Here is a 19241-nt window from a genome sequence, read left to right as displayed (position 1 = left end):
TTGTGCCGAAAGATCGTAACCCAACAAACTTGCTCCCAGTGCCGCCCAATAGAGTGGATTATCTGATCCATTCGAGTCCCACAGGGGGCTTCGACAAGGTATTGGTCTCTCTTGCCTACTGTTCAACATCGCGCTAGAGGGTGTTATGAGACGAGCGGCGTTTAACTTGCGTGGTACGATTTTCAATAGACCAGTCAATTCATCTGCTTCGCTGATGACGTAGACATTGTCGGCAGAACATTTGAGACGGTAGCTGAACATTACACCAGACTTAAGCACGAAGCAGAGAGAATTGGACTGAAAATCAATGCGTCTAAAGCCAAATACATGCTGGCTTTCGGATCCGAGCACGACAGGACCCGATCAGGTAGTAGTGTAATAATCGACGGCGATGAGTTCGAGGTAGTGGACCAATTTGTCTACCCTGGCTCAATGGTAACGTCTGATACCAGCCGCGAGATCCGGAGACGCATCATCAATGGGAGTCGTGCCTACTATAGTCTCCACCAGTTTTTCATGTTTCACAAAAAAACACTGTGTCCGGAATAAACATGTCCACGCTGTTCACAGTTTTGTGTTTGAGTACAAACATGATTTTTTCGTACTTATGTTAGAAAATGTGACATGTTTGTATTCGTGGTATGTTTGGACATACGATGTTTAATCCCAATGATTCACATGATTTTCGAACATGGTGTACAGTTTCTCTTGCATTTTCACCCCAAGCACCGGCAGTGCGTAGAGTAGAAGAAGCGAATCGGACACCACACCACCACCATTCAATGCGTGGTGTGTTGGTATGTTGACGTGGAAAAAATGCTTTCCTATCATGACAATGGTTGATTCGTTTAAAATATTGGGCAAATAAAATAAACCTCTTTATCTGTTCTGAACAAAATAAACGTCGATTAATATCAGAGTTTTTTACAATTAATATCATTATTTAGTGCACGCATTTATATTCATGTAACATTCGCTATTATTAGCTATTTGAACAAGTACTAAAATTGAATTATTCAGCAGTGACATGTTAGGCGTGACGCTAACCACTCGACCACGGGAGCAACAATTTTGGCTGGATCTTTGAATACAAATGGCCAATACTGCTTGTTCGCGACGATCGCGACCCGAGCTATAAAACGAGCGGAGAAGAGGAGAAGAAAGGATGATGCAATCGCATGCACACATAGCATATGTAGTGCAGTGTAAGTGTAGCTTTTAGTTTTTTCCTTCATTCAGTTTGTGATAACATCGAGAAATTAATGGTGTGTTTTAGCCGCTGAAATTTCTCTGCTGGTTCTGCTGTGTGCCGCTGACGGTTGCATCTAAAACTAATTTTTGGGTATTTATTTTTTTGGTCAGCATTTGTACGACGTCGCCCGCTATGCAGTCGGCTCCCCAGACTTTAATTGCCAACATGCACGCAAAAAAAAAACAGAAAGCTTCTTTCTATTCAGAGAATGTTTTCTTTGAACGAAACCAAGGATTATTTAATCAGGCTTGCAAAATGTGCATGAACGATCTATAAACTTTTACTTAGTCGCGGCAATACATACACACACTCTTTACAGATACACGGGCCGAAGGTTGTGCAGTCCACTGATGATTCAACAAGAGCCAAAGGTTGTCGAGTCGAAAAAGACGCACCACGCTAGATATGGGGTGCAGACTAGGGGGTCGTTGCTGATTAACGGTCAGCTGCATCCCAATAGGAAGTATCCCATGTCGGGCACACGTACAGAGCACTGAAGACTGCAACATTCCAATTATGAGAACACTTGTAATACTAACCTCGAGCCAACCGCGAGTAATCGGTTACATATTACTAACATAGTTGTAAGCAAACATTGTCAAAATATTGAACTCCCGGCCCCGTTAGGCTGACGCCATATGAGCCTTAATAAAAATATATATTTTGGTGCATGAACTTATAGCCTCTTAGTTCGTGCAATTTTTGAAATGCGAACTAAATGTCAAGTTCATTTCTGTGAAAAAGTATTCTACGAAGAAATGTTTTGGGATGAATAATTTCTTTCCGTGTATGAAAAGAAACGAAACGAAAGCAATGAATACTGCGACATCGACATGATGTTCTTGAATTATAAACATCGTGTTTGTTTTCACATGTCTATGTTTGTGTATCATTGTTCGTGTTGGGGATAGATACTCAACACTAGCGAGAATCATGTTCGAATTCAAACAAAAACATGGAATTTTCACATCGCGTGGACATGTGTAAGTGTTTTTCGGAAGACTGGTCTCCACAAGCAGTTAAGGTCAAACAGACTTAGCAGTCGTGCGAAATGTTCCCTGTACAAAACTCTCATAAGACCGGTTGTCCTCTACGGGCAGGAGACGTGGACAACACTCGAAGAGGACCTGCGAGCACTCGGAGTCTTTGAACGGCGGGTGTTATGAACCATCTTCGGCGGTGTACAGGAGGACGGCGTATGGAGGCGAAGGATGAACCACGAGCTCACGCGACTCACCGGCGAACCCAGTATCCAGAAAGTGATCAAAGCTGGAAGGATACGCTGGGCAGGACATGTTGCAAGAATGTCGGACAACTATCCTGCAAAAATGGTGTTCATCGGGAATCCGGCTGATACGAGACGACGAGGAGCACAACGAGCAAGGTGGTTAGACCAAGTGGAGCATGACATGGTGAGCACGGGGTGCCCGCGGAATTGGAGAGAGATAGCCACGAACCGAGGAAAAAAATATGAATCAGGCCATGTTGTAAAGACGTTAAGCCGAAATAAATAAATAAATAAATTACTTCCAACTATACAAATAAAAATGAATCGCCAAATGTGTTGATAAGGGCGAAACTCGAGAAAGGAATAGTCCAATTTGAGCTGTCTTCATTTTATTACATTTTCTGTATCAACCATATATTCCATGTAACGGAGAAACATGTTGTTTGCAAGTAATTGAAGAATCTTGAACGAGAATTGTGTCTGAAAATATCATTATATCATAATGACGAGTTTTGGTAGAAGTACTAGGAAATTTATAGTAATATAAAATTGTAGAGGGTTCTACGATTGAATCCACAAACGTTCGCTTAGTAAGGAAACGTGAATGTTTGAAAGTGTTCATATCCTTTTTTGGAGGGACGAAGTTTGCCGGGTCAGCTAGTATTATATAAAAACGTACTGAGCTTTCCAGTAGTATTAAAAAAATCCTGAGAAGTCGAGGTTCTATATCACAAAATTACAAAAAAAACCATTGTTATAACTAATCATAACGAAAAGTTGTAATAACTCAAATACATATTAGGTTGGGGAAAAAGTAATCCATTATTTTTGGGTGAAATTCAAAATATGTTGTAATACGCACCGTTTCGTTGTAAAATTTGTTGTCATTCTAAAGGTAGCTTCATAATGTCTCACTCATAGAAGAGTTGGTCTTTATTGGCAAAAACCTCTAGCAATAGATTTTTACAATCTTCTCTTGATCCCAATTTCTTATCACTCTGGAAGTTTTGCAATGCGAGTAAAAGGCGCCAGGTTCGGACTATATGGTGAATGTATCCCAATCAAGCTCTCGGAGTTATGTGGCGTTGTGTTGTCTTGATGGAACAAAACACCTTTTCTGTTGGCCGATTCTGGATGTTTACAGTCAATCGCTGGCTTCAAACGGTCCATTTGTTTACAGTAGAGATTTGTATTTAGTTTACTGCACTAAAACAAAGTTAAAAAAAATTGCACGTATTTTACTATTGCAGTATCGGCGCCATTAACGCCATTCACAATTTCAACGGTCTAGCTTGCATTTTCACCTTTATAAGAGAAAAAGTGTAAAATGCACCGAAATTTCTCTTTGTTGACTTCCGTTGTCAACACCCTGTAACTCATAACTGAAAAAGTTTTTTTTAGTGTGGAATGTCACCTTTACAACGACCCTAAACGAGCCGAGCCTGAAATTGTATGATCAATATTACGCGAGATGTTGATCATTAAAGCCAGCTACCGAGGAAATAATGGATTACTTTTTTCCCAACCTGACATTTACAATAAAACTAATATGAATGTTATACAACCAACCGTTATTTTTATGTGAAACAAAAGCGGTCTCAAAAAAAGTTTACGTTCTAATAACTATAATTCCCATCCACACAACGCCCGTGGGCTCTAATCTGCATGCAAAATCTGCTTCCATTGATTTGATGAGGGGCAACGACAAAAAATGCTACCGAAGAGAAAGTGACTAAGTGCAGGAAATATTTAATCGCGCGCACCACAAAGTCGGAGCAGTACAGAGAGCAGAGCCAACGGAAATGTAGGTGGCTGTGGCATTCACATTGAAACTAGAAACCACGAACTGCTCAATGTGTGGCTAAAAGTGGGCCAGAGCAATGAAAATGGAAATAAAGCGAGTTTTCGTGTACAAAACGAAAGGGTGCCGAATTTGGGTCAACCGTACCTCTGCAAAACTCTGCAGCGGATGCAAACACAAAACAACATCAGAACGCAGCCAGCGATCGCACGATCGTAGCGTCCAGCAGTCGAGCACCTATACTCTCGCACTCGCACTGTGAGCAACCACGAGATCGATCGTTGCCTTTTTCAGTTTGGTTATGTGGTGTGGTTTTATAACAACTACAGAGCGGCGGCGGGACCCGTCTTATAGCACGAAGCAAATGTCAGCAGCCATCTTTTATAAGTTCGAGGTTACGTACACGGAAAATGAACGATCGTTGACTCCGTCGCTGGATGGCTGGGCCGGTTTTACACTGGAGAGATACTTATTTCATTCCATACGCGCGCGCGCACTACTAAAACGCTATAACGAGCGGATATTCGACGAGAGTGCCGCTCGTTTTGCGATGGCAACGACGATGGCGATCATCACCCCTCAACATCAAGTTTCGTGCGCTGGAGAACGATGAATATGCAGGAAGCGCTCACTGCCGTTGTGAATAAACGTGCTTTGGAGCGCCAACGAACTCAAACTTAAACTTGGATCGCTAAGTTCAAGTTCAAAAACAACCGGACGAGTGACTGCGTTCGCGCGCTGCACGCAGCGTTCGGGTTATTAGCGACCGTTGGCACGTTGTTTTTGTCGATTAGATCAGGCTGCACTATAATTTTAGATTTTAATATTTTCTTTGGTAGTGGTTGTCTATGAGATGACTTGATTGATCATAAGCACATACTTTCGTATATTTGGTCTGGGGAATAATATCAACGCTTGAGTTCTATAGTGGTTTGATCGTCCTCGGATTGGTTGGTAAAATGGAAACTAAGCTTATGGCTCCCCTAGCTCAATCATGTCTGATCATTTGAAGAGCCAGGACATACTTTTCGTGTCAAGCATTTTTTCGTCTCTCGTTCTCCACCTTGCTTGTGACCAGTATTGCCACACGTACAGATTTATCTGGAATGGTACAGATTTTTTCATTATTCTTGGTACAGATTCTGTACGGTACAGAGTACAGATTTTCGTCAAAAAGTACAGATTGGTACAGATTTTTCCCACGTGTGAATTTTTTTACATTTGAACAAAGCAACATAAAGGTATAAGACGACTTTTACGCCGCACTATCGCTTGGTGCTGCTGGTCATAAAAAACATTTACAATGCAATAATTGCTAATAATGTGAAATTTCAGGAACTTTTCCAATTTGACAAGCATTATCGTTGTGTTAGAGGCATTTCTAGGATCCCACAATGAGAATTTACAAGATCTGGAGAAGGAATTCCGTATCTTAAAGGTAAAATTACTCCGTAAGGGAACCATAGTTTCAGAAAACGAGCATTCGCAGGATTGGTGGCCTTGTTTGTAAAGTTCTCACTCACTAAATATAATCAGACTAAAAATAGTCTTCGAAATCGGCTTAGCAACGATATGATAAACACTATTTTGAGATCAAAAGATTTGACTAATACCGTGGCGGCAGCTCAAAAATTTAAAAAAATTACATTATGCAATCTAGATTAAGAAAAACTATGTATAAGCATTATCAAACACACGAATGACTTAGTAAATAAATGAGTTTTATTTTCGAGCCGATATTTTTTTTTTCTTTACGACGAATATTTTTGATGGTACAGATTTTTTGGTAGAAAAAGTACAGATGAGATAGACTTTCAACCCCTCTGGTATTTTAATATGGCAACACTGCTTGTGACTCGCTTCTGGGCCGATTCTAAGATGTCTGCGGGCACTCTACCCGACTTGTCTTCCCTACATTCTGTTTTATCCAAGGTACTGGAAGAGATTTCGTGGTATCCTGAATGTCTGGAAGTTTTACAGGGAAATATCTACCAACTAAGAGGACATTATTTTAAAGAATTCCCATATGTTGCAAGTAGTGATTTACATTAGATGCAACAAATAAACTCTTAGATAATGAATCGTATAAACATAATTTTACTAATAGATTCAGAATTTAGTTTCATGATATGGTATTAATGCAAATTCCGAATTTGTCCAATAGAATGTTGCCGGACCGTATCAATAGCCATGGGTTTTTTTTTTTTTTTTTTTTTTTTTAATTATACATATTTATTTCCAGTTATTTCCTAATTACAATATCCATAACTACTTACTACACTATTTACAAACAAATATTGGTAAGTAACATACATAACATTCCTAGCTGTTCTCTTTCTTCATTCACACGTTTTACCAAAACGCATTGAGAGCCGAACTAAAGTGTCTTCCGAATACTTTTCTGTTGTTCCAACGTATGTTACGTAAACGTCGGTGAAAATCAAACAAACTCCCGTTTTTGAAATGTCTTACATTATAATTAATTGCCTCTCCTACTAGAAAAAGAGCTGCTTTTTTTCTATTATCTTTCCCTGATATGTCATCTGACAATACCTGCTCGGGTGTTCTATAGTTTAGTTTGAGTTTGATTTTAACTATTTCTTCAATCCATTTCCATATTTTTCTTGCATCCGTGCATTTTTTTATCCTATGTATGTTATTATCAAGTTCACCACACTTTTCACATACATAACTTTCTAGACCATTAATTCTATGGTTGTACATTTTTACATCGTTAGGAATTATATCGTTAAAGACTTCATACAGTACAGATTTGGTTGCTGTTGATAAATACTCTTTACTAATGTTCTCCCAGATTTGATTCCATCTTCTATGTGGATGCTTTTCTTGAATCTTATTGATTCCATCTGTTTTACTCAAAAACAAATAGTAAAATTTGCGGCATGAATCAAAAAAAGGGTCATTTTTCAGCTCGTTCGCTTTTTTAATTAGCTGATTTGTGTTTGGAGTTATATTTTTCAGCGTGCGAGTTTGCATCAGAAAATGTTCACCAGCAACATGTCTGTTCAGATTAATCAAACAATTCACAAATAATGCTTTGGTTTTACTCTCTACGTCTACTAGGTTAAGTCCTCCTCTTTCAGGACATTTATAAAGTTGGTTTCTGGCTACTTTATATATAGGGTTCCTAGCCCAAAGGAATCTTCCTGTTATTAATCTAATTTTAGCCAGATGTTTATTTTCCATAGGCAAAATTTGAGAAATGTACCACAGTTTTGACAGGGTAAATACATTCAATATCCATGTTCTTTGCACTAAGTTAAGGTTCCTTGCAGAGTTTGTGAAAATTGTCGCCTGTATTTTCCTTATCAAATCGTCATAGTTACTGTTAATCATTGATTTATAATTAGATTCAACTAGCATTCCTAAGATTTTAAGGTTTTTTTTCTCTTTTAATCGAGCGGGACCCATTTTGCATTCATTGAATCGAATAAATCCCGATTTTTTTAAATTCATCCTAATTTTTGCGAATTGAGAAAACTCTTCAATTGAACTAAGAGCTAAATCGAGCTCCTGTTCATTCCTGATCACCAATATCAGGTCGTCCGCGTATCCGAATAACTTGTAAAAATTATCCATGATAAGAATACCATTCAAGTTTATGTACAAAGTTCTTATCAAAGGTTCAAGATACAACGAAAATAAAATCATTGACATAGGACATCCTTGTCTTACCGACCGATTAATATAAACTTCTTCTGATAAAAATCCATTGATCAAAATTCTTGACGATGCATTTTTGTACACCATTTTCAGCAAGTTTATTATTTTTACTGGAATTTTAAACTTATTCAAAATGTTCCACAAACACACGTGGCTCACTGAATCAAAGGCCTTTTCCAAATCAATAGCCATAAGAACAAATTTATATTTCTTCGATTGTTGCGCTTTGACTATTAGATTTCTAATTGCATCTAGATTGTTAACGCATGATTGGTTCTGTTTTCCTACGGTTTGTCCTACATCAAGTAACGAATCCATCACCTTCGCAAATCTGTTTGCTATTATTTTCATCAGGATTTTATAGTCCGTATTCAATAAGCTTATTGGTCTGAAATTGTCTAGGTTTTTTGTATCTCCTTTCTTGTGAATGAGAGTTATTATTCCCGATGAAAAATTTTCCATTGGCTTTAAGCTGCCGGCCAAAAGACCATTGAACAACTTCAGTAAATCTCCTTTGAGAATCTCAAAATGGGTCGCATAAAACTCGTAACTTACTCCATCCGGACCAGGGGATTTTTTCTTGGTTGCATTTCTAATTATCATCTTAAGCTCATCCTCTTCAATAATATCAACCAAAGCATTTTGGCTGTCTTCATTCAAAAACTTTTGCACAGACTTCAACGCTAGGAAATCATCATAGTTAAGGCTTCGATCATCACTATTAGCGAAATTTTTCTTGAAAAATTCGGATGCTGTTTTTGTTGGTGTCAAAAGGTCGTTATCCTTAGCATTGAAGGATACTGAATTTTGAAACTTGGCGCTTTTCGAAACTTGAAAAATGCTGACTTTTTCTTCTTCCAGAAGTGACGCTTCATTACAGCGATTTGCATAATATTTGAGTCGGCTTTGCTCAACTTCCATCATTCTAGACTTGATAATTCCTAGCTCAACATCTACGTTCTCCCCTGATTGTTGTTTTTCAATGCAGTGAAATAACTTTGCATTTAAACTTCGTTTAAGTGTTGAGATCTTGTTGTTGAAGTTGATTGATTTCGTTTTATAAAATTGTCTGACCTTCGCTTTAAAATCAATGCTCCACCATTCTGAAAATTTATTTTGATACTTTTTCCGAAGTTTCAGTTTTTCATATTCTGTTTTGAAATCATTTGTTATGTTATCATCATTCAAAAAAGCAGAATTGATTTTCCAATAACCACGCCCGAATGGCGTGGGAGATTGACTACGTTCAATGCTAAATTGGAATCTTATCGCGTGGTGATCAGAAAAGGGTACTGGTATGGTTTCAAATTTCGATACCTGATTTATAAATTCTATACTAGAGTAGAAACGGTCTAGACGCGAGGCTGATTCATTCCTAACGAAAGTGAACTTTCTGTTGTTAGGCCCATTGCACTCCAATTCAATATCTTTCAAAGCGAACAATCCTACTAATGACCGTAGTCCTTGACATATATTGTATGCTCGATTCTTTGTGTCTTTCTCGTCTACAACACAATTGAAATCTCCTCCCAACACGTGAAATTTTGCTGTCGTTTTATTAAAATGTACAGCAATTTTGTTACGGAAAAGATCATCTCGCTCTGCGCGATATTGACTGCCCGAATGTCCATAAACATTTATAAAATTAACATCCCCGATTTCTATTGATACAATTCTTCCGGTGGGATCAAAAAGTGGCGCTGAAGCCCCTATCGCCTTTCGCACTAGTATGGCAGTGCCTTTGTTATATTCGCTGATATTAACGTATGCCACATATTGTGGCAAAAACGAAAAATTCTCAAATTGTACCTCCTGAATAAACAAAACGTCAAGATCTGATGCGATAACAAAATCTTTTAGAAGGTGTTTTTTCGAAAGAATCTCTATCGCGTTTATGTTAATAGAAGCTACTTTCCTGATGTAGTTCATGGCTGGATTAGACAATGATCTCACTCTTACCGCTTTCCTCCACGTTTTCCACTCGTATTCTTGTGAGTGACTGCACTCCCACCTTTTCCGCTACTATCCTTCTTAGTCACCTCTTTCACCTTCGTAAGGGTTTGGATAATATCCAGTATGCTTTCCTCATCGCCAGATGCAGTGCTGTTGTTCTTTGTACGTTTTTGCAAACTCTTTGTCTTACCCTGTTTTACCTGTTCATCATTTGAATCGTCCGATGCTGATCGTGATGCTACCAATGCTCGTTTTGTTCCGATGGTAGACTCGTTCTTACTGTCGTCGATTACCATTATGTCGCTTTGCTCACCTTCATCATTTGCAGTGATGTTTTCTCCAAAACACACAGATCCTTCGCTGAAAACCGATTGGTTGGTTCCAACCGACGAAATCACCGGTTTCTGAAGTTCCTTAATATTTTCAATCTTCCTAGCCTGCTCAAGTCGTTGCGCCAAAATACCTGCACCGGATGCAACCTTTGCATATAGTAGTGGTCCTTGTTCTGTAGAATCTCCTTCATGTGTCACCGAACTGATTTCCGCTCTGTCTACGTGGTTGCCTTCCTGAAGCTGAGGGCAGTTGACTTTCAGGTGGTCATCTGCCTTACAGTGGAAGCACCGATTCTTGAATCCTTCATAGTAAATTCGTGCCTTGCTGTTCCGGATGTAAAGGGATGCAGGAATCTGCTTCTGGATATCCATGTACACTCCGCGAATTCCTGAGTAGACATCGAATTCACATTCAGTTGGAAATTTCTCTCTCACCTGCTTCCCAATTTTCCCATATCGAGTCAGTACTCGTTCAATTTCGTCATCGCTAACTTCCGGAGGAAGGTTGAAAATTCGTACGTATTTGTATGTTCCTCCTGCTACCGACATTTTCACCTGTACCGTTGATCCATCGTTATATTCGAAAGTGTGTACTTCTGGATTATACAAAACAGCGTCGTTAAACGCGTCTGCAGTTTTGAAACGGATGTAAACCCTTTTTTCATCGGCATTCCTGTAGCACGTGTCCATATTCGTCCGATCTGCAGTCAGTTTCTTACCAAAACGGCTCATCTCAAACAAAGACGGTCCCGAGGCATCCTTTGGGAATTCGAACATCAGTGTGTTCTTCTTTGTTGATTCCATTCTTTAAACTCAATACACAATTGAGAGTTCCGTTTTATTGTTAGTGAACAAAGCCTACTGTTCACACAATTCGCAAATAATCACCAGTGATTCGATTGTGCGTCCTCTTCTGATGAAATCTACTGGTCAACTGTGGGTTGGCACCGGCTTTCATAGCTAGGTAGCTGATGAGGGTTACTTCAGGGTAGATGACAACGTAGTTGAGATGTGTTTCTAAGTCCCGTTTGCAGTCTAAATGCACTCCTGTTACTTTCCAATGAAATCAAATATCGAAAAATCCCTTTGGAATAACATTTATAAAGACATAAGCTTCCCAGAAATGCAAGAGAAATCGATTCTTTGTACCTTCCAGACCGGTCCCCCCCTAAATAGCGAAAGTGACTTCATTGCAAATACAGGTCGGACTCGATTATCCGGAGTGATGATTTTTTTTTCACTACGGATAATCGAATCATAAAAAAAATTCTCGGTAAACGTAAAATAACTATGATTTGCACAGATTTATTTGTACATTGCAGTGTCATAGCCAAAAATATCAATGCAATTCTTTATTCATGTGAAAGTACATTTGATGCCATTATGTATGGAACTCGATTTCTTTTGCATGGCCACCACGGGCACGCTTGCAGAAGTCCAGACGCTGAACCCAATTTTCGACGGTTTTCAAGCATAAATTGGCCAATACTGCTGCAATTTCACGGCAGCCAATTGACTGGGCCATTTCGTGAGCTAACACGCCCACCAAACTTGTTTTTCAATAAATCGATTGTTAAATTCGCTGTGTGGCTTCTGGTGCCGTCCTGTTAAATCCACATATTGTCCAAGTCCATATCATCCAATTCGGGCCAAAAATATTCGGTTATCATTGAGGTAGGGTAGCGGTAGCTATTCCCATTCACAGTATCGTGCCGGTCTTGATAATCACGGAATAAGTACGGCCCAATGACGCCACCGGACCATAAACCGCACCAAACCCTAATTTTTGGGATGCAATGGTGACACATGGAGAACGTGTGAATTGCTGCCTGACCAATGACGCATATTTTGCTTATTGACGAAGCCATTCAGCCAGAAATGAGCCTCATAGCTGAAGAGAATTTTTCGATGAAAATCCGGATCATTTTCAAGTTGTCATCTCTTCTTTCTTCTTAAATGGCACTAATGTTCCTAGAGAAACTTCTCCGTGTCAACGTAGTATTACTACGTGCACCCTTCACCAGGCATCTCCAACCAAGTTTGCTTCCCATACTTTTGCAATTCCTCTGTCAATTTTGATCTTTCCATGAGACAAAAAATCCATGGAATCCAAGATCATCTACGATCCAATGTTATTCCGTCGATATTTTCGGAAAAATATGGGAAAGTTAGATCTGATAGAATGTTCTTTACTGACGGTTCATTCATAAACGGGTCCACTGGCTTCGGCATCTTCAATGAAAATTCCAGTGCCTCTTTCAAACTCAAAGTGTATGTCGCTGAACTGGATCCGATATACTACGCACTAGGGATCATTGAAACATTGCCCATCGACCATTATTTTATTTTTCCAGACAGTCTCAGCTCAATAGAGGCAATCCGCTCAATGAAAGTTGATGAACGCTCATCTTATTTCCTAACAAGAATAAGACAACTATTGAGTGTTTTGGTCGAAAAATTATTCAAGATTACCTTAGCATGGGTTCCCTCTCATTGCTCGATTCCGGGGAATGAGAAAGCGGACTCGCTAGCTAAGGTGGGCGCATCAGAAGGCACACTTTTTGAAAGGCAAATTGCTTATAATGAATTTTTCCACATTCCTCGTCAGCACACGCTCGTAAGATGGCAGCGCATGTGGAGTGAAGATGAGTTCGGTCGTTACGCACGATTATCCCTAAGGTCTCGACGAGTGCATGGTTCAAGGGATTGAATGTAGGTCGTGATTTCATTCGCGTGATATCTCGGCTTATGTCCAATCACTACAACCTAAACGCGCATCTTTATCGCATTGAGCTCGCAGCAAACAATCTTTGTGATTGTGGCGATGGCTACCACGACATCGAGCATGTTGTCTGGTCGTGTATCCGGTTCCATGCTGCCCGCTCTCAGCTTTCCAGAGCATTGAGGGCACTAGGCAGACAATCGGATATCCCCGTCCGGGATATCTTAGGTAGTCGTGATCCTGATCTTCTTCTTCATCTATACCTGTTCCTTAGAAACGCCGATGTAACGTTTGATGATGTTTCCTCCGTTGTATCCCTGTATCATATCCCTCCTATCCAATCGATAAACTTTTACTTAGTCGCGGCAATTTATACACATACTCTTTACAGATACACAGGTAGAAGGTTGTGCAGGCCACTGATCATCCAAAGGTTGTACCGCTCATGACAACTCTACACGAGCTGAAGATTGTACCGCCCAGTGACCATTCTACCCTGGATTCCTCGAGTCAAGAGAGAGGCACCACGATTGATATGAGGTACAGACTAGGGGGCGTCGCTGATCAATGGTCAGTTACACCCCAAGAGGAAGTATCCCGTGTCGGCCACACATACATAGTACTGGAGACTGCAACATCCGAATTACGAAAACACTTGTAATTCTAACCTCGAGCCAACCGCGAGTAATCGGTTACATATTACTAACAAATTGTCAAAATATTGGACTCCCGGCCTCGTCAGGCTAACGCCACATGTGCCTTAATAAAATATATATTTTGGAAAAAAAAACCTAGTATTACTTGCATCATTTTTATTAGTACAGGTCGGACTCGATTATATACAGACTCGATTATATGTGATTAGATTATATACAATATTGGACTCGATTATATACAGTTTGAAAACAAATATTTTTTTTATGGCTTATTTCAAGAATAAATGTAACCTTTCAAGGTTAAGGTGAAGTTTAAGTAGCTATAACATGTACAGTGGGGTATAAATCGCGATTTTTGAAGATTTTGCTTGAATTTTTAGGATAAAATTAACAAAAACAAATTAAAAATTATGATCTTTTAAGTGTTTCACTTCCATGTTATTAAAATCCACTAATTTAGTTGTTCCACTACTATATTCCGTACGTCGTCTCATCTTTCAAATGAAAGCATCAGAATCGTCTTACCTAGCGTACTTTTTAATGTAGAGTTAGTTTGAGGCAACAGAGTCCGAAACAAAAAAAAAAAAAGTTCTATAACTCTATCATTGTTGAAATTCGAACTTATGCGTAGGAGGATTTTTTTCATCAAACATGATCGTATATCACCTTCTGAGAGAATCTGGATAAACTTATTTTTTTCATGTGAGAAAGGTGTTTTCTGACTTTAAGGGGATGAATAAAAAATCAAATTCTTATTTTATTTTCAAAAAAACCAAAAATACATTCAAAAAAAACAAATAAAAAAAATTTCTTGACTCGATTATATATAGGATTCGATTATATACAGTGAAACGAAATCAAAAACTGTATATAATCGAGTCTGCGCTGTACTTAGATTGATGATGATTTCTATGCCAAATAACAGGCCTTGAATGCATTCTGAGTGGCAAGCTCTAGAATACGCGTGACCACAGTGCAAGTCAGAGGAACTTCCTTTGACGAAAAATTCCCATGATCAGAACGGGAATCGAACCCGGACCCCCGGCATGTTAGATGTGACGCCACGGGAGCACATTTTCAAGTTGTTGCTCAGCCCAATTCACGAACATACGACGCTTCTGGTGGTCAAGCGGTTGAAGTTATTGCGTCAATTTGCTCTTGTAAGGATGTAGACCTAGATCTTTTCGCAAAATTCTGCCCAACGCTTGACAACGACGTGTGAGAGACTGATTTGTTGTCTCAATTGATGCGCTAGCGGCAGCAATATTCTCGACACTACGGGCGCTTTTTTGTCTCACTGATACGGGAACATTTTGTATTGTGCCTGTGGATTCAAATTTTTCACTCAATTGTTGATCTGGCAGGACGATTATGACGACCGTAAATTAGACGTTTCGGTAGTAAATTCTAATAATCTCGACTTGTTGTTGAATCGTATATTTTTCCATTATGAAATGGCAAGCCTTACTGAAGAGAAATGTCAGGAGAACGGGGAAAAATATCGCCGTTTGCTGTTCCTATCGGTCAAATTTTGTAGCATCCCTATTGAAATACCCGTTACATCATGTTGATGAAGATGAAGAGTCCGAAACTTGGGTTTCAAATGAAACAGCCTTATGTGGAATCGGAAAAGTTATTATTTGGGCTGAGGAAAACGGATTGCCATTGGAAAAACAATTCCTACTGCGAGAATTACGTAAACATATTTTAGAGAAAAATGTTAATTTTTAATCTTTGCTAAGTTGCATATTATGTAGGGGTAGTGGGGGCAAAGTGGTCACCTGCTTGTTTGGTAGTATAACTTTTGACTATAGATGCCGTATTGGTAGTCACCTTATGTTTGAAGAATTTAATGATTTTTGAGTCACCCTGTACTTCAGTAGAGCTGTTGCATGTCAAAATATAAATGAAAACAGAAATTGCTCTCTCGGTAGCCATTAGGCCGTAGTTCTGTGCATATGTAAGGAATTTCTCGTGAAATTTAGTTTATTCAATCTGATATATTGGACAAATCATCAGTTTGGACGACTGTTCACATATTCTAGGAGAGGTGTACAGATATTTTGTTTAATCTCAGCGTTTAATTAGCATAGAAATTAGTTTGATGTTTGGGGGCAAAGTGGTCATAGTTGAATAACAATTTACAATGTTCTGTTTACTAAAGCTGATATACCGCATCACATTCTGCTTTTGAAGAGGATCCTTTTGTGGCTTTGACCCTGGATAAATATGCTTTCTTGACGGGCGTTAACGTTCCATGTGGAACTTTTGCCGTCTCAACGTATGCATTAAATAGCGTCATTTATTAATACTTAGCTGAGATTTCTTAAGCCAAATTACACGCCTTGAATGTATTCCGAGGGGCAAGCTCTTGAATACGCGTGACCACAGTGCAAGTCGAAGGAAATTTTTTTGACGAAAATTGCCCGGCCAGAACGGGAATTGAACCCGAACACTCAGCATGATAATGTGAGACGCTAACCACTCGGCACAGATGCACATTAAATATGCCACTCCAACTAAACCAAGCCTCATTATGCGGAACGTTATGTGTTTCTTACTACGTTTTTGTATGCATGAGAAAATTACAATTGAGACTCTAGGTGAATAGGCCAAGCTTATTTCATACATGTCAAATATGATTTGAGAAAATTTTGACGAACAAAAAACGCATAGATCTATCCCATTTAGCTTGATATGTGCGAGTGACCACTTTGCCCCCACTAGGTGACCACTTTATCTCCAACCAATAAAAAAGTTCGATTTTTCACCTTTTTTTCTAATGATGAAAAGTGTATTATATTGAATTTTTATAGTAAAAGCCGTTTGCTATCTTGAACAACAATGAGTTGAACTATAATATTCTTCGAGAAACGGGAATTAAAGCGGTATGTAGACGCTAAAAATGGGCATATTTCATAGGGTGGCCACTATGCCCCCACTTCCCCTACATTAGAGTGCCAGTGAATGTATGGGAAAAAAGTGACCTTCGAATTTTCGAAAGGGACTTCCTGCAAACTGTTGATTCCTGCGAAAAAATACCCTATGCAAAATTTCAGCTCAATATGACTTTATTTACTAGTGTCGCACAGCCGTCAAAGTTTCAGTTTTTTGAAAACCGTAAAATTATCCAAGAGATATTATCAAAAATCGACTCTCTGGGATTTAAATGACAAAAAAAATCGAGATGACAGTAGATCTCGACGTTTTATTGCAATTTGAAGACTTGGCTGATTGCAAGGTTTTCGGAAGATTCAAACCTTTTTTTCGAAGGAATCAACATTTTTCAGGAACGTTAATCATAAATATGTTTTTAAATCGAAATAAATAATAATTTGTCAAACAAGTTTCGTGAAATCTATTCTGCGATAATATCGTAAGATATGAAGATACTACTAAGAAATCTTTTGAGAATTCAATAAATCAAAGGACTTTGCAAGCGGAGCAAAGGTTTATCACTTATTTTGTATTCTCTGCAACAATCTCAACACTTTTACCACAACTTTTCCTTTTCCTTACTACGTTCCTGATTAATCGAATGATCATATTATATATGATACACTGTGGATAACCGAATTTAAACATACTAAATGGACCCTGCTCGTCTTAGTTACATCCATGTTTCATTAAATTATTATATTAGGTATGTTTTATATGTTATATGGTCGGTGTTAAGTCAGAAGGGACTATGTGACATTTTCATGATCTCGAGAAAAACAAACTTGAAGTTCAGTGCTCTGCAATTTTCAAACCATTTAATTTTTTCGTTCAATATTGTTCTCAGAAATGTTAGTTACTCTTTGGCAATACTTTGACGTATGATAATTGTAAAAAAAAATCTAGTATTGCTCCAAAAAAGGCAGTTATTTGGCTCCCTATACGTACATAGTCCACTCTGACTGAATCAAATGAAGTATTTTTATAGATTTTGTTCACTATGAATGAACAATTTCGAAGTATTTCTCTAACAAATAACAGTTGTGAGTACCATTGTGTTATAAAAATTAGAGTGAGAAGGACTGCGTAAACATTTGGTTGCGTTCCGCATAACATTCTCTGCCATTTGCTACAAGCACGACTATGATTGCACGGCTTGCATTATAAAGCATATACTTCCCATTTTGAATCATATTAGGCAGTATTCCTTGATAGAATCGTCAAGTTCAATATCATTGTCATCACTAGAGTCTAAACCGCACTCTGAAATAGCACATTTTGCGATCATTTACACCGGAGACCAGCATTTTTCGCTGATCCGTTCAGTCAGAGTTATTTTTTAATATACTCATAATGTGTACATTATACGGGTTCAAGCACATTTCAAGATGGTACCTATTAACTTCAAGAAAAAAAAAATTGTTGGTTTGAATTCGGCGCCTGAAAATGGTTTAAATTCAATATACAGATGATTGAAACATGGTCCACTCTGTCTGCACTTGATATGGAGCAATTTCACCATGGTGAAATGTACATGGACCGCTTTGACTTCTTACTATGAGGAGTTTAAATCATAACAATTTCGATCCGTTATTCCTGCTGTATGTGAGATTTTCCAGATCTGATAAATGTGGTATGTAGTTTTCATAATGCTTAACCAAATGTAGCCAATTACTCAAAATTTTCGATTTTGCGCCCTCTCCTCTACCTAGCTATGCTCAATTTTGTTCAAGTAATCATACGGAAATTATTCGGAAAGCTCTTATACTGTTATTTCACGCCTTATACCTATATATGTATTTCCTACTACGAACAGAAGAATCGAGAAAGAAATACATACGAATCAACAAACAGTATAAGGCGCTCAACAAACATCTCTATCGCAATCATCAGTATCGTCTTCAACATAAGCTTAGATCTAATCCCAAAAGTTTCTGGAATCACGTGAAAGATCAACGTAAGGAATCCGGCCTTCCTTCCACGATGTCCAATGGAGATCGGGAAATGTCTACCGTTGATGGAATCGCCGATCTGTTCATGGCACATTTTCGCAGTGTATTCGTTAGCAAAGTCATTTCTGATGAACTCGTTTCAAATGCTGCAAGAGAAGTTCCCATGTACTTAGCCATTGAACCCCATCCACATTTATCGACAGATAAATGCTGGTCTTCGCTGGTCTTCGTTTGAAAAACTCCACCTGCATTGGTCCTGATGGAATCCCCGCCTTGGTGATTAAATACTGTATAGACGTCCTGAGTACACCACCGCAGCCATCTTCATCCTCTCATTAAAATCTGGAATTTTCCCTAACGGTTTGAAGGATTCGTTCATTTTTCCTGTGTCTTCTGGTGTACCACAAGGCAGTCATCTCGGTCCATTCGTATTTCTGCTGTATTTGAATGACATTCACTTCTCAATCAAATACCAGAAGCTGTCTTATGCGGATGATTTCAAGCTGTACTTTGTCATACACGATCGTACTGACGCAGTTTTCCTTCAACAACAGTTGGACATATTTGCTGAGTGGTGTCAAAACAATATGATGATACTGAATGCTTCGAAATGCTCTGTCATTAGTTTCTGTAGGGAGAAATCACCCACCTGCTTTACATACTCTCTTCGTGGGTAGTCACTAAACCAAGAGTCTATTGTGAAGGATTTGGGAGTAATGCTTGA

At 38.8% G+C, this 19241-nt stretch overlaps 1 protein-coding gene across 1 annotated transcript in view; it reads right to left on the bottom strand.

Annotated features, from left to right (window-relative positions):
* The window catches only part of LOC129775514 (cilia- and flagella-associated protein 251-like), a 62150-nt gene extending 57395 nt beyond the window's left edge, over positions 1-4755 (bottom strand). Inside the window, exon 1 of the mRNA XM_055780348.1 lies at positions 4685-4755. The gene's annotated coding sequence lies outside the window, so the exon portion shown is untranslated. The remainder of the gene's footprint in view (positions 1-4684) is intronic.
* Between the last annotated feature and the right edge of the window lie 14486 nt (positions 4756-19241).

This window comes from Toxorhynchites rutilus, chromosome 3 (assembly GCF_029784135.1).
Source record: "Toxorhynchites rutilus septentrionalis strain SRP chromosome 3, ASM2978413v1, whole genome shotgun sequence".
NCBI classification, from domain to species: domain Eukaryota; kingdom Metazoa; phylum Arthropoda; class Insecta; order Diptera; family Culicidae; genus Toxorhynchites; species Toxorhynchites rutilus.
Note: the sequence above shows the minus strand (reverse complement) of the source record. Positions and strands in the feature narration are given on the sequence as shown.